Source organism: Babylonia areolata, chromosome 26 (genome assembly GCF_041734735.1).
Source record: "Babylonia areolata isolate BAREFJ2019XMU chromosome 26, ASM4173473v1, whole genome shotgun sequence".
Classification (NCBI taxonomy): domain Eukaryota; kingdom Metazoa; phylum Mollusca; class Gastropoda; order Neogastropoda; family Buccinidae; genus Babylonia; species Babylonia areolata.
Genome location: NC_134901.1, coordinates 19914227 through 19925933, shown reverse-complemented (window position 1 = coordinate 19925933; position 11707 = coordinate 19914227).

Sequence of the window (11707 nt, the reverse complement as noted above, 5' to 3'; positions counted from 1 at the left end):
GTGTAGGAACTGTATGTCACTATGCACACAGACACGCATGCTGGTGTGTTTGGGTATTTACGTGTGCTCATGCAAACACACGCACACAAAAACATGTTCACTAAACACCTCCAAATATATTTTGCCTTTTGAAACTGAAAGAATAAGCATTTCAAGATGATGATCAAAATTCCTGAACTATTTCCAGTTGAAAGGATAATGAATAAGATTAAAAAATAAATTTTTCCTTCTTGTCCTTAATTGGATCGACACTTAGAAGAAAGAAAGGGGGGGGGGGGGGGGGGGGGGGAAAGACATATACATGCTGGGTTTTACAGAAGAAGAAGTAAACACAGAATGTAACAAAAATGATATATGGGTGACTGACCTAGCCAAGCTAAACAACTAGTCTGAGAAGATGAGACACACAGGCAGGCAAGAAAATACAAACACTGCAATAAAATGATACAAATTCAAATCAACATGTGTAAATAAAATGTATACAAAAATGAGATACTGAATGAGAAGAGAGACAAATTTGGTCAGACAGATTAAGAAACAAATAGCTGGACAAAAGAAATTATATGAGAGCGAAATAACCGAGAGAGAAAGAGAGAGAGAGAGAGAGAGTAAGGGGAGGGTGGGGGGGAGTGGGGAAGGGGGTGATAGCTTAAGGGAGGGAACCCATACCATTGTTAATGTCATCAGCAGTTGATGCCCTTTTATTGCACCATGCCAGAGTTACCTTGAAAAAAAATATACGAAACAATATTCAAAGACTTTATTCTCAAAACTTTTTTTTTCTTCTGAAACAGTTTTTGCTAAATTTAAGTGTTCTACTTCTTAATCGGTTTTTTTCTTGTTTTCTTATTCTTATAATTAAACTGAAAAAAGCAACAACAATAACAAAATGTGTGTGTGTGTGTGTGTGTGTGTGTGTGTGTGTGCGTGTGTGTGTGTGTTCTTCAGTTTAACGTCTATTAACTACAAGTGTTATTAGACAGAAAGAGGAGTAGTAGCGGATGAAAGAAAGGGAATGCATGTGAATATTAGTGTATGCATTAGAGGAAAAGTATATTATGAGAAATTAAAGAGATTGTGGTGTGTAATGAATGAGGTGTCATAGGAGGGAGGATATGTGTATGCATATCAACAAGTATTAACTTACAACAATATAAATATAAATAACGACATTAATCAAAATACATCAAAGGAGGATACCAACAGAACGGGAGTTTAAATTTTCCGAAAACTTTCTAAGCAATGAATAATCATTCAAAATATTTTCAGTGGATAATGGAATATTGGTAGAAAAGTCATCAACCACATCTTTTGGAATTAATTGTCTTATGATTGGACAGTGAATGAGTAGATGGCTTACAGTTATTTGTTTACCGCACATAGATTTTACATTTTTAGACAATTTTGTACGAAAGGCATTTAGACGAAATCTGTACATTAGACTTGTAATTTGTCTTGAATGTGCTGTTGTTGTCAAATTTATAAAATCTTTGGAATTAGCCGCATTCTTTGTGTTTACACAATATTGGTAATATTGATTATTTGAATATATAAGCAATTTCTTAAAGATGTGTGTGTGTGTGTGTGTGTGTGTGTGTGTGTGTGTGTGTGTGTGTGTGTGTGTGTGTGTGTGTGTGTGTGTGTGTGTGTGACGGGATGGAGGGGAGGGGGAAGGGGTGGGGCAGGGGGGTAGTACTGTCTCCTTAATAGTTTCTCCGTTTGTCTTCCCTCAATTTTGTCAGTACTACTTTCTATAGTCCATTTTGTTTTACTTACACCCACTTCCTAATCGCTTTTGTTTTCTTTAGAGAGAAGAAGTCCGAGTGTTCACTGCACATTACCCACGTGCCTTAATACAAGCATACTACTGTAATGGGGAGTAGGGGTTGTTGCGGCGGTGGAGCGTGGAAAAAAACACCCCAAACAACTCAGGGTGATGGTGGTGAGTCAGAGGGAGAGAGACACTCTCTCTCTCTCTCTCTCTCTCTCTCTCTCTCTCTCTCTCTCTCTCTCACACACACACACACACACACACACACACACACACACACACACACACACAGAGGGTGCATTCCAGCTCGGAAGGAAATCGAAACACGAAACATTCTGTAAATAGTAATTCTTTTTCGTCTCCCGGACCCTCGAACCCTTTGGTTGTAATTAGTTCAAGATCTTTTTCCTTTCTTTCTTGGAACGTTAATAGTTTGCGTTCAAAATTTATGTTTAATGATTTTTCTACATATGTGTCGTCTTTTGACTTCGTGTGCATTGATGAAACGTTTGAAGAAAATTGTAAAACTGATTTATTTCCTGGTTTTTCAATGTATTATAAACCTGCTGTTAAATTTACCAGACAAGGGAGGAAAACGGGTGGTATTGTGTGTTTGCTTAAGAATGAGTTTTGTCCCTTCATAAGAAAACTACAAAGGAAATATGAAAATATATGTGCATTTATTATTGATAAACAGTTATTTGGATTTTCGAAAGATGTCCACTTTGTATGTACTTATGTACCACCAGAAGGTTCTCCTTTTTATGCTTATTTTGATTATGATCATGGTATATCTGTACTTGAAGATTGTCTGACTAATCTGCTGTTAGAACTTTGTGGTGTTTATATAATTTTGTGTGGCGATCTTAACAGCAGAACTTCTAATATCTCTCCTTCACAATCATCCAATGACAGTACTGGATCTTATCATAAAAGTTGCTCAATGAATTGTAATCGTAATTCTCAGGATACACACATAAATTTATATGGTAAATCAATGTTAAATATGTACACTGCCTTAGGTTTGACAATATTAAATGGAATGTGTAACGGTGACCAGGAAGGTCATTATACATATACAGGCGAAAAATGAAAGCAGTGTCAATGGTTATGTTCTTTTGTCAAATGGCTTTTATGAACTCGTTTATGATGTATGTGAATTATGTATTGCTGATCGAACTGAATCTGATCATTTTCCTCTTGAGTGTCGTATTTCTTTTTCAAATAATAATCTAGTTAAAAGTAATGATTGTGATACCATACAGGTGATAGAAAAAATTGTGTGGAATGAACAGTATAGGCAGGAATTCCATAGTAAATTGACAGAGAAAGAAAATAATGATAAACTGAAAATGGCTTTGGATCTTATTGGTGTGAATATAAATGAAGCTTTGAAATTGTTCAATGAATGTATTCGAGAATGTGCAACTTGTATGAAGAAGACTTTTTGTGTGGGACATAATAGACAGCAAGAGGGATAGTTCGCTGAGGAACGTAAATGTCAAAGGAAAACAGTTCGCAGGTTGCTTAGAAGGTTTCGTAGAACTTCAGATAAGGATGATAATACTCTATATGTAAGAGCTAGAAAAGAATATAAAAATCTATGTGAGATTAAGAGAAAACAGAATAACAAAAGCTTACTAGACAAATTGATAGCATCTGTTAAAGAAAAAAAAATTCTGGGAATGTATGAAAAAAAATTCGTCCAAAAAGAGGCAGCCTAGGAATGACATATCTGTAGATTGTTGGTTTAAACATTTTAAAGCCTTGTTAGATAAAGATTTTGATCATAATATCAGTGATCATAGCTTACCTGAAGTGGAAAACGAGTTTATGAATCGTCCAATATCTAAAGAAGAAATCGAAAAGCTGCAGGTCCCGATGTGATAATTGGAGACTTTTTGAAATCACCATGTGATCAGTTTATACTTTTTTGACAACTTTCTTTAATGCTTTATTTGAAAAGGGTATTTTTCATGAAAATTGGTGTGAGTCAATCACTTTACCACTCTACAAGAAAGGTGACATAAGTAACACTAATAACTATGAGGCATTTCATTGTCTGATATCAGCAGTAAAGTATTCAGTGCAATTATTAATTATGGGATTCAGGAGTACGTAGAAAATAACAATAATTATAATAGGTGAACACCAAGCTGGTTTTAAATGAGGGTATTCAACAATTGATCACATGTTTACTCTTTGGCATTTGTTCAGAAAGAGTTTTCTCTTAATAATCGTAAACTTTACGTAGCATTTATTGATATTGAGAAAGCTTTTGAGAAATTTATTATGGCCAATTCTGGCAAAACATGGCATAACAGGAAAGCTTTTTAAATGTATAGAGAGTATGTATAATGTTGTCAAAACAAGAATTAGGGGTGGTAACAAATTTGCTGAGTATATCAATTGCACTAGAGGAGTAAAGCAAGGAGATGTTTGTAGTCCTATTTTGATCTCATTATTCATAAATGAATTAGCTTAAGAAGTGATAGACCGAAGAAGACATGGTACGAGATTCACAACTGATTTTTATAGAACTGTTTATATTATTACTTGCTGATGATATTGTTTTGCTCTCAGAGACAGCTATTGGTCTACAGACACAATTGAATAACTTAAAAAATTCAGCTACTAAATTGCAATTAAATGTTAATCTAGATAAAAGTAATATTGTTGTTTTTAGGAAAGGTGGTTATTTGGCAGCAAGGGAAAGGTGGGTATGGTGGTATTGATATGCCAGTTGTTAATGCTTACAAATATGGATATGGATATTTATATAGCGCCTATCCTCGGTCGGAGACCAAGCTCTAAGTGCTTTACACACACGGAGTCATTTACACAACAGGCTGCCTACCTGGGTAGAGCCGACTGACGGCTGCCATTGGGCGCTCATCATTCGTTTCCTGTGTCATTCAATCAGATTTCAGGCACGCACAACTACACACTCAGACAAACATGTAACATTTAACATTTTACGTGCATGACCTTTTTGTTTATTTACCCCGCCATGTAGGCAGCCATACTCCGTTTTCGGGGGCGTGCATGCTGGGTATGTTCTTGTTTCCATAACCCACCGAACGCTGACATGGATTACAGGATCTTTAACGTGCGTATTTGATCTTCTGCGTGCGTATACACACGAAGGGGGTTCAGGCACTGGCAGGTCTGCACATTTGTTGACCTGGGAGATCGGAAAAATCTCCACCCTTTACCCACCAGGGGCCACCGAGATTCGAACCCGGGACCCTCAGATTAAAAGTCCAACGCTTTAGCCACTCGGCTATTGCGCCCGTCTTGGAATATCTTGGTATTCTTTTTTCTACTCGTTTGAGTTTTGTAGCTGCATGTAGGGATCTTTCAAGCAGAGCAAAGAATGTACTGTTACATATTATGAAGAAAGTCTTTTTATTAAACAATAATTCTTTGGATATTTTTATTAAGATTTTCGATACCCAGATACAGCCCATTGTACAATATGGCTCAGAATTATGAGGTCTAGATAAATATGCTACAATACAGTGTCAGTCTGTTCATTTATTTGGACTGAAAAAAGTTTTTAGGAGTAGAAATGAAGGCACCTAACGATTTAGTATACGGTGAGACGAACAGATATCCAATCTATATAAATTCTGCAGTTAGATGTGTTCGATACTGGTTTAAATTACTAAAAAGGAATAAAAATAGACTGCCACGCAAATCCTATAATATGTTGTATGATTTAGATTCTAGAGGTAAAAGGAACTGGGCGTCAAATGTACGAACTTGTCTCTGTGAACTGGGCTTTGGATATGTCTGGGAATATCAAGGAGTAGGTAATGAGAATATGTTTCTGAAACTTTTTCGTCAGCGTTTGATAGACTGTAGATGGGAAAATCATATTCAGTCAAGTGATAGATTCTGTCTCTACAGATGTCATACTTCTACAGATTTGGTAAAGAATTATCTTTTGTTTAACATGAAAAGATATCTACGAGTTTTATTAACAAGATTTAGATTTGGCATTTCTGAAATTTATATGCACAGATACCGTTATAAGATTGTTGATCACACAGAGAAGTTGTGTCCATTGTGCAAGCAGTCAAATGAAGATGAAGTGCATTTTGTTTTGATGTGCCCTGTGTTACATGGATTTCGCGTAAGATTTATTCCAAAGAAATATCATGAACGTCAATATTTGTTTGAATTATGTTTATCGATGGCATCATCTGATAATGGTGTCAAACGTAATCTCGCATTGTATTTACACAGAGCTTTTAAGTTAAGAGAAACGGTAATGTGAAAATGGTGAATGTTTACTGATGGTTATGGCGGCATCTGCATAATTTATTGTATTATCGCCCTTCATTCATATGGGGCAATGGCCTTAAGTGAAGAAATCATCTCAGTCTCAGTCTCTCTCTCTCTCTCTCTCTCTCTCTCTCTCTCTCACACACACACACACACACACACACACAAACACACTGACCCGCCGGGCCGTCAGTCGGTCAATGCCGAGGGCTTACCGTATAACTACTTCATAATTATAGGCTACATGATGACATGCAGATAACTCCTCAGTATTAAGAAAAAAACATACAACAAATCCAACATAAACACAACTTCTTTATTAATCAATCCAGTACACAATGAATGCCTCATAAACTAGAACAGAACACATCTAGATCAAGGTGTTTATGTAACTGAATATATAGGGGGGAAAACCCATAGCATTTTAAGTTAAAAACAACCTTTTTTGGGGTGGGAAGGTTGGAGTCTAATATGAAATACATTATCAAGAAGTGTAAACATTTAACTTAGAAATATGGACAACCAGTCAGCTGGCTGGACCAGAATCGACAAATTAATAGAGAAACACCTCCATGTACATATAAATCAAACTATTGATGAATGAGTGGGTTCGGGCGATTTAGTAAAACCTGTAACATATTCCGTACCTGAACTGAGGCATATTCAAACATACAGATAGGAGTGGGCATTCAAGTTACGGATGTATGGTTGGGATTCAGCCGTTCGACGAAGGCGATGATGACCAAAAAAACAAAAACAAAAAAACACCCAAACAACCAAACAAACGAGAATGAGAGAGAGAGAGAGAGAGAGAGAGAGAGAGAGAGAGAGAGAGAGAGAGAGAGAGAGAGAGAGAGAGAGAGAGAGAGAAGACACGCTCTCACGAAAGGAAAATGAGATATTTGGTAACAGTTTCAGTTTCAGTTTCAGTAGCTCAAGGAGGCGTCACTGCGTTCGGACAAATCCATATACGCTACACCACATCTGCCTAGCAGATGCCTGACCAGCAGCGTAACCCAACGCGCTTAGTCAGGCCTTGAGAAAAAAAAAAGAAGAAAAAAAAGGGGTGAATAAATAATAGATAAATACATTAAAAAAACAACTACTACCACTACTAATAATATGTATGAGGCGCAAAACCTTGATGAAGTCAACTATAAGCGTACATAAATAAATAAATAATGATTATAATAGAAAAAAAGTAATAATAATAATAATAATAATAATTATTGTAGAAGAAAAACACATGCACGGTCAAACGTACGCATGCACACACACTAGTGACACATACATACTCATTCAGATGTACACACACACACACACACACACACACACACACACACACACACACGCACACACACACACGCACGCACGCACGCACATACGCATGCGCGCTTACACACACACACACACACACACACACACACACACACACACCTTTCTCTCCACCACCACCCATTATTACACCTCCGCAGCACACACACACAATTAAACACTGACACACAGTTCAGTTCAGTAGCTCAAGGAGGCGTCACTGTGTTCAGACAAATCCATATACGCTACACCACATCTATTAAGCAGATGCCTGACCAGCAACGCAAACCTACACGCTTAGTCAGGCCTTGAGGACAGACACGCAGGCTCACACACACACACACACACACACACACACACACACACACACGCACACGCACGCACGCACGCTCTCCCCGAGGACAGCAGTCCGATTTTTACTCAGAAAAATCTGCTGTGACGAAAAGTAATAGAATAGAATAGAAAAGAATATAATACAATAGACTACAAAACAATACAATAGACTACAATACAATACAATACAATCTAGCCGAACAAAAACTATTGAAACTTGCACCCACAATACACCGATTTTCACTGAGAAAAATCTGTAGTGACGAAAAGTAATGGAATAGACTAGAACAAACAGAACGCAATGCAATGCAATACAATGCAATACAATACAATACAATCTAGCCAAACAAAAACTCTTGAAACTTGCATCCACAATACACAGTATTTCCTACAGCTAACAAACCATTGTCTCTGAACCCGAACACAGGAAGATGAGATTTGACGTGGACAAGAAACCGCAATTCATATTAATATTGACACGCATGATGTTACATCATCGGATTATGAGGATGCCACAACAATTTGATTGCGTGGAAGAAAGGCAGAAGGTTGTACTTAACTCACTCAGTACGGCCAGTCCTCTCTTCTCCTCCACACAGACCCCTCGGATGTCCAGTGGGTGTCTGAATGACCCAACTTTTAGCTTCCGTCGTCAGAATTGTGGTATTCTTTGTCAACATTCACGTCTTCAGTATAAGAGCCTTCCGCTTGCAATATTTTGATGATGGTAATTGGGGTGAAACGCTGTTAACGTCGTCTCTTTCGCCGTTCGTATGGAGAGAGTTAATGAGTATTTCTCCTTGACAAGGAAGCCGGGGCAGACACCTTGTAGCATTTGAGGGAAAAACCTGTGAGTATTGTTGAATATCAAGTACATTTTGTTGGATTTATTTGACTGACCAAATATTCAAAGTTGAATGGATTGGCCAATGATCTGTTAGAATTTCTCCTCTCCCCTCTGTTCCCCCTCCCCCACCACCTTACCCACCATTCTTCTAAATTTTCTTCTTCTTCTTCTTTTTTTTTTTCCTTCGTGTTTTTCTTCTATCAGGCCAATTACTCTGGTGATAATAAATTTAATCTCATGTTAATATTGATATTAGCATTATTTTACTATATTATGTACTGTTTGTTTATTTGTTTTATTTCATTATTTCATTACTTACTGTTTATGAATGTTATTTGATACAATTCATAATATGGTTCATCAGCCGTCATGATAAAATTGAAGTGCAACGTTGTGAGCACAGTATAAGCTTTAAGCTTGTTGATGCTCTTTTGTCATTCATTGCATTGTAATCATGTGTATTGTTGAATAATTAAAGATTATTTAAACCAAGTACATTTTGTACCTGTTACATGACAACGGAAATGACTGGACTAAGCTGAAAACAACACCACCACCAAGAAGAAGAACAGACAACCCTTCGACAAAGTATTATCATCAGGTAGTCTTGAAACGAGTCTATTAAAATGTTTCAGCAGATTATAAATGCACGAAAAGGCAACGGTACTGTAGTGGATACTGCTCTGATTATGCCACAGGTCGAGGGGATGGGTGTGGAGTCTGATGGTGAGGCTGAACACCAGAGGGGATGAGTTTGATGGTGAGGCTGAACACCAGAGGGGATGAGTTTGATGGTGAGGTTGAACACCAGAGGGGATGAGGTGTGGAGTTTGATGGTGAGGCTGAACACCAGACGGGATGAGGTGTGAAGTTTGATGGTGAGGCTGAACACCAGACGGGATGAGTTTGATGGTGAGGCTGAACACCAGAGGGGATGAGTTTGATAGTGAGGCTGAACACCAGAGGGGATGAGTTTGATGGTGAGGCTGAACACCAGAGGGGATGAGTCTGATGGTGAGGCTGAACACCAGAGGGGATGAGTTTGATGGTGAGGCTGAACACCAGAGGGGATGAGTCTGATGGTGAGGCTGAACACCAGAGGGGATGAGTCTGATGGTGAGGCTGAACACCAGACGGGGATGGGTGTGGAGTTTGATGGTGAGGCTGAACACCAGATGGGATGAGTTTGATGGTGAGGCTGAACACCAGACGGGATGAGTTTGATGGTGAGGCTGAACAGCAGAGGGGGTGAGTAAGTAGAAATCCAGAGTGACGTATACAACTCTTCACATTTATGTGGCTGGCTCCAGACGCTGTTCAACTCGTCGTGAAAACCTCCTGTACTCTTTAGTGTCCATGGCTATCTAAAATACGAACTGCTGATGATAATGGCATGGTCGGCATTATTGTCCATCATTCTGGTCAGACGGCAGCGCCACCACTGTACAGGCCACAAGGTCTCCACTCAGTGTACTCGGGTGATCAATGAGAAGAACAGGGTTATATAAACTGACGACATCGATAACATCATAGCATCTCTTACTTACAAATAACTGCCTGATACTCTGCTGCTAGTATTTCAGACAGTCAAGTTGCCGACCAACCGAGGGTTTCGTACTTGTGCTGACATACCATTAACTACATGTTGTCATTGATCGTGCACTTGACGATCCGAAACGAAGCTATGCTCACCTGGGGGTTAAGATTCTTTCCTTGCAATGTGTTTATCAAATGCAGGTTGAAAATCACAAAGAGCTCCATCAATGTTGTTTGTTCTGGCAGCACACTTTCATGGCCGAACGACGGCGGCATCCATTACACTGTGAGTCCAGTCAATGATTTTTCAAAGTAACACGCTTATACAGCAACAAGAGTTTGTCAAAAAACAGGAATCTTCTTTAAAGTCCATAGCTGTACATTTTACCACCAGAAGGGGATACTACTGTGTCATATCATATCACATGCCATTGTCCCCTACCTGTGCTTGATCTACAAGACTAGCATTCCTAGGAGCAAGCTTATCGTCCACCTGACCAATGGGAGAAGTTGCCATGACACTTAGGGCAACCTCAACTGTATCGTCTCTGCGTATCCTGAATGACTAGAAGTGTACATCACATTACAATGCAGAGTATTACACAGGAACGAGCATTCTGTCTTAATATTCAAAATACATCTCTATTGATCCTCGGTGTACAGTCAACAACTAGATCAGGGCATTATGACAACTGTAGGAACTGTACAAGTCAACAATTATGACACTGAAGGGAACGCGACTTTTGTTCATATTGTACACAAGGTAAAATTAATGATTGTTGTTACAACGTCACTCGCAACATACGATTGTTATCGTCTTCATAGCATTCACTGGCTACAGTCAGATGTATCTCACAGGTTTCCCTCTTGACTGTCAGCACTGAGAATTGCAATAGAATGAACCCAGCTGTACCATGTTAGCGGAGGTTCGGTGCGATAGGTAAAGGGGGAAATGCCGTTGAAATGACATGGTAAATGGGATGGCCCGCCAAAATCTTTTGACCAGTTCTTATCTGTTCGCTCTGTACGTGACAGGGCAGAATGGGGCTTGGTGTTGAGATCAACGTCCTTGAAGCTTTGCGATTACATGTCTGGAGTAGATAGGTCTACAGTGAAGATGAGAGTTCCGTTACACTGTGAGCAACAATACAATTTTTCTTATCGCTTACAATCCCGAGCCTCAAGCGAACCATGGATGGATGGTCCAGAGCGGAACGCTTAACGGTCAGATTAGGGCTTCGTAAAAAACTTGATGATGTTGAGAGAACATCACAATGGCATAATCTGGTATGCCTAAGAATTTGAATCAGGTGCCGGCTACAGTGAAGATTCACTGATGTCTGAAATGACACACTGAACCGCTTGAAGATCCGGGTGCTACTTCACTGTGAAAAACTAACGAGTGATAGGCCTATCTGAAATGTCACGACCTGAAAGTCGTACGATTCATGTCCAGTAAGCAGTGCACCTGACATGATGAACACCAGAGAGCCACTCCTTCGTATGTTGAATGAGGCGTAAGCCATAGTTATACACTAACACCACCAACAGATGAAAACATCTTCGCTTCAACGACTGATCGAGAGCAATACAGCGATGGAATCAATCTTTCCCCC